This window comes from Sycon ciliatum, chromosome 13 (genome assembly GCF_964019385.1).
Source record: "Sycon ciliatum chromosome 13, ocSycCili1.1, whole genome shotgun sequence".
NCBI lineage: Eukaryota > Metazoa > Porifera > Calcarea > Leucosolenida > Sycettidae > Sycon > Sycon ciliatum.
Genome location: NC_088655.1, coordinates 1,445,422 through 1,450,880, shown reverse-complemented (window position 1 = coordinate 1,450,880; position 5,459 = coordinate 1,445,422). Strand labels below are relative to the sequence as shown.

The following is a 5,459-nucleotide window of genomic DNA, read 5'->3' as shown; positions in this document are numbered from 1 at the left end:
TCACTTGGCATCCCCCAGAGGTATAGGAGAAAGCCAAAACAGCTCTCAACAAACAAAAGCTAAGGACGATGGAAAGGGAGCATGTCAAAAAGAAGACGAACAGTATGAAGTTCAAATGGGTTTGAACACTCGTTCCACCAACTATACCACTTTCAATAAATCGTGACGCCATTTTGTTTTAACACGCATACGGTCCATTCCAAAAATCAGTGCCATTGGCTTTAGCTTTGCCCTTGAACTTGAAATCTCGTGCCTTATTCTTTCCTGGGGACTGGTGTTGGATATTGAACGGGCGGAGTTACCGCCGGGATGATGGATGAAGGAGATGATGGCCTAAACTTGGCTGCGCGCTTTCTCATTTTCGCGTGGCCTGCCACTAGTGCACTAGTGTTGCGCAGATTCACAAAGGGTGTCACAGGCATAGCTGGAGGAAGAAAGGTGAGAGAATCGGTTGCACAGTGCAGATCAACCCAACCATTTGGTTGTTTTAATTTTACTTCGCACAGTCAAACGGGATGACCACCCAATAAAATTTCCGAACGTGACATTTTTTTAATTTATTGATTTTCCTGCATTATACCACAGTTTGTTGAAAGCTCCATACTGACCAGGCCGCGTGTGTGTCAACATCAGTTCACGGCTTGTTCGACTTTGTCCGTTAGGCCGTGTTTGCATAGATATTGTGATGGCGTCAAAGACAGTTAAAGATTGTGTTGGTCGTGTGTCGGGGGTATTGTCCCCGCCGAAACTGAATGCAAGTTTAAGAAAGACTAGGTCTAGTGAGTTATGATCAGAAGTGTCCTGTGGGTCTAGCCCTCAGCCCCTCTGCAGATCTGCGGCAAGCAGTAAACTACATTTACACCAAAAAAGCGCAAAACAAGACTTGATTTTTTACGCGGCTCTTTTCACCATGATAATTATTGGACACGTGTTTTGAAAATTTGAAATACTGATGGCAACTGGTGAGTGAATCATTCAAAAATGCAAACGTGCCCGCTGTTGAGTGCAGCCATGTGAATCCACACAGTTACTTTTCTCGTAAATCACTCGCCGTAAAACGTGCAAGTGGCTGTCGTGTGAATCGCCTATAACCGACTGTCCGCAGTTGTCGAAGTATTTTCCAGCACTCACTGTACTTTATTAGAGAGGTTCCGCGTAACGTAATTACGTTAGTCAAAAAATGTAGTCGATCTACGGAAAGTCTTACGGAAACTGCATGCGCATCTGGGTTCCGCCATACGGAGTTTTCAAATCATAGCAGACTCAGCGGAGGACGTTCAGGTTGGTTGTAACTCTTGAGTTTCATGCCGTTAGGCAATCATCAGACAACTGATACTCGGGTCTACCTAACAGTGAGTCAGTATGCTTCTAAATACATAGGGCCACAAGCATAAACAAATTTAGCGCTAAATCTGGTGTGAGGTATGGGGAGAACGGCTGGCGCGGGCCACTGCGCGACAGTAGAAGTGCCAGGACGGCGGCAGGCAACAGGCAGGTGTGAGCATGAAAGCGCGGAAAGAGGCGTAGGGGAGGCAGTGTACAGCAGATGGGTGGAGGTACCAGGAGGATGGCGGGCAATGGGCCAGTGAGATCGCTAGGGGGTCTTTGGGTGATGGGCAGGCGTGGGCGTACTATCGACATCATGGATGTGTCCTCACAACAAGGCTCCACCATGAGCATGGCAAACTTTACAAAGTAAGCCTTTCAGTGCAAGTCTTGGTGGCATGGTGTCTTTTGGGTGTTTTCTTAGGTTCCAAGAGACGTGGAGCTACATTGTGTGTGTGTGTTTGTGTGTGTGTGTACGCGTGCGTGTGTGTGTGTGTGTGTGTACGCGTGCGTGTGTGCGTGTGTTTGGCACACGCCATGTACTCTCTTGTGCAGGTACTACACGAATGCGAAACGTGACAAACTCTACAACGTCATTAGCCTGGAGTTCACCAAGACTAAGTTGGAGCCTCTAGTGGAGTCACCCAGTCTGGTACGTCAGCAATCCTACATACACTTGAGAGGATCAAAAGCGTTTCTGCTGTAACTCTGAGTTTCACGGTTTTAACCGATCATCAGACAGCAACTTGGACTACAATTTTCAGAAGATATGATTGATATAGGCTGCAATCAATCAATCCTATGCATGTAACGTTACATGTAGTACACTCTTATCTGTTGTATCCGGGCGGTCCGGGACCGGGGGCTCTGCCCTTCATTTGGAAATGTTCGTAATCACGTACATCTTGATGTGGAAGGCACGTAGATCTGGCATATTACGTCACTCCTGGTGTTTCCACCAATTAGTAGAAAAGTAGTAATATATCCACTAGAACTCACTCACAGGGTTCCCTGTAGACCAAGATGCCCGTAACTTGGAGGTCCAGATAGGAGCCGTGAGAAAGGAGTGCACTGTAGTTGAGCACTCCACTGCACTACTGTCTCCCCTGTATGCCGTGTTGGGGGTTTGGTGGGCGTTTGAGGCTCATGTCATACATGATCATGCTTAGAGGCTCGTTTTGAGAAAGTATGGATTTTTAACTCCTGATTGGTTTGTGCAATGTGTTTATATTGGTTTATCAATGCCCCATCACAAGCTGTATAGTATGTATTCGCAATCGTGTACGAATTGCTCATTTGTCTCTTCTTCTTACTACTGCTTGCTTGCTGCGGCTGCTGTTGCTGTTGTTGTTGTTGTTGTTGTTGTTGTTGTACGCAGATACGTCATTTGGATTGGGTGGACTTGGTGTGGCCGGAAACATTGCGCGCTTTGCAGCAGGAGGCCACCAACCGACTGGTCGACATGAAATATCCCAAAGTGCAAATGTATGTATTTTGTTTGTTCCTGTTGATGGTGCTGCTGCTGCTGCTGCTGCTGCTGCTGCTGCTGCTGCTGCCGCCGGTGTTGCTGTTACTGGCCGACTGCTGGTGCTGTTGATAGTACTACAGGTGTAGCTGCCCTATTGCTGGTGCTTGTGGTGCTGCTGCTGTTGTTGGCTTACTGATTGTGCTGCTGTTGCTGTTGCTGGCTGCCCTACTGCTGGTGGTTGTGCTGGCGCTGCTGTTGCTGGTCTACTGTTGTTGTTGGCTTACTGATTGTGTGGCTGTTGCTGTTGCTGGTCTACTGCTGTTACTTGTGCTGTTGCTGTTGCTGGCTTACTGATGGAGCTGCTGTTGTTGTTGCTGGTCTACTGCTGTTGCTTGTGGTGATGCCGTGCTGTCACAGGTACTGCCTGATGAGCGTCGGAGGCTGCTACACAGATTTCCGTATCGACTTTGGTGGCACATCCGTCTGGTATCACATTCTCAAGGGTGGAAAGGTCAGCATTCCCTGTCTGTTTGTCTGCACGCCTGTCTGTTTTTGTGTCACACACATGCACACAGTATATAGATGGACGATGGGTGTAGATACAGACATACATCTGTCTGTCTGTCTGTATGTCTGTATGTCTGTTTATCTGTCTGTCTGTTTATCTGTCTGTCTGTCTGTCTGTCTGTTTATCTGTCTGTCTGTCTGTCTGTTTCTCTACCCATCATCCATCCGCACTTGTATGTATATTTACCTCTCTGTCCATCCTTCTGACTGACAAGCTCCTTATAATCACGAATGTGTCTTGTAGCAGAACCTGAAAAGGAAGTGGAATGAGAAGAAGAAAGCTGGCGTTGGCTTAAGTGTACAGCATTTCACTGATTAGAAGTCGCACTTGGTCAGGGGCGTAGGAAGCAGTTTAATACAGTCGTCCCTCTCTAATCCGGCACCTTTTGCTACGGCGTTTTCTGCTGGATTAACGAGGGTGCTGGATTAAGAAATCCTGCCCTCTGACCCGGCCCTACCCAATTGCATGTATGTATCATATGTACGTCAAAACGCAGGGGTTTTTCGTGTCGACCCAAGTATTTGGTGCACGGCTTTATTCTCAATTGTTCTCCGGGAATATACACAGTGATTAAGTGATAAAGTAAAACAGAGAACATGTTCACATGTACTCTTGCACACACACGCACACACACACACACACACACACACCTGAAAATTGGCAGGACACTACTCCTTGCTAAAGTAAGAAAGTATGGTTGACTGCCGTTGTCTCCTGGACAACATTGACCAGACTGGCCTAGCCTGGCCTGGCAAGGAGTGCACCTGTACGGTACGCGATTTACGACTGCCGGATTATGAAATCAAACTACGTGCAGTTTGAGCGATTCGTTTCAAAAAGTCACTGCCGGAGGCGGAATTCAAGTGCCGGATTAAGATGTAGGAATTGAACGAAAAAAATCGGTTTCGTCAGAAAGTGCGCCGGTTGGCAAGGGTTCCGGATAAACAAGTGCCGGATTAGAGAGGGACGATTGTATTGGTCCGACAAAATTGTGAGAGGGGGGTCCGGATTTTTTTTTCAAAATTCGGCCTAAAAGGCCATATTTTGATGCTACAGAATAATTATGAGAAATAAGAATATGGATGCTGATGATACACCGCATTGTCGGTGTAAAACATGGTACCTGTACAAGAGTTGACAACCCATCAACAAGGTTGAAATGTAGAAAAAAAGAAAATTATTGGTCCGGCGACCGCCGGGCCTGCCGGACCGGTTCCTACGCCCATGTTGATGATAAGTCGCGACAGGTCTGAGCCAAGTTGTTTCAATACGGTACATTCACATATTACGTAGGAAGAAGTCACGCTCGATTGTAAGTCACACCACCTTCAATACCTGTTCATTGGTTGAGGGAAAGATGCAAACGGGAAAACGTCTGAAGAAAAAATTGACTGGCGCCACCAGGACTCGAGCCAGGGGCCTTCACTTGAGGTCAGCGGTGCTCTAACCCTTCTTTGCCGTTGACGTTCAGTGTCAAAAGGTGTGACTAACTCTACTGTTTACAATGCGGCCGTGTGTGTGTGTGTGTGTGTGTGTGTGTGTGTGCGTGTGTGCGCGCGCGTGTGTGTGTGTGGGGGGGGGGGCGTGTGTTTGTTGTGCACTGCAGGTTTTCTGGCTGATTCCTCCGACCCCAATCAATCTTCAGCTCCATGAGCAGTGGGTGTTGTCCGGTAAACAGCAGGATATCTTCCTGGGTGACATAGTCGAGACGTGTGCCCGCGTCGAATTGAAACCAGGCTGGACTTTTGTCATTCCTACTGGTGAGTGAGTTTGAGTAAGTGTGTGTATGTATGTGCCAGCTAGTTCGGTTGGTGGGTGCACTTATGCCTGATTGTGTTGGGTCTGTTGCCAACGGGCTCGGCTGCTTGAAGGTGTAATGTGTGTGTGTGTGTGTGTGTGTGTGTGTGTGTGTGTGTGTGTGTGCTTGCCGTGTGTGCGTGTGGGTGCTCGTGTGCGCGCTCGTGTGTGTATGTGTGTGTATGTGTACTCGTGTGTGTGTGCTCGTGTGTGTGGTGTGTGTGGTGTGTGTGTGTGTGAGAGTGTGTGTGTATGTCTGTTCGTTGTCAGGCTGGATTCATGCAGTTCACACTCCTGTGG

At 47.8% G+C, this 5,459-nt stretch overlaps 1 long non-coding RNA gene across 2 annotated transcripts; it reads left to right on the top strand.

Annotated features, from left to right (window-relative positions):
* Nucleotides 1–202: 202 nt before the first annotated feature.
* Nucleotides 203–5,277, top strand: LOC135829697 (uncharacterized). 2 transcript variants are annotated; one of them, XR_010555895.1, is made up of 5 exons: nucleotides 203–438; nucleotides 1,882–1,978; nucleotides 2,705–2,811; nucleotides 3,212–3,305; nucleotides 4,969–5,277. It is a non-coding gene; the product is annotated as an uncharacterized LOC135829697 (long non-coding RNA). The 2 variants fall into 2 exon arrangements; XR_010555894.1 differs by lacking the exon at nucleotides 4,969–5,277 and having other exon boundaries at nucleotides 3,212–3,658.
* Nucleotides 5,278–5,459: the final 182 nt, after the last annotated feature.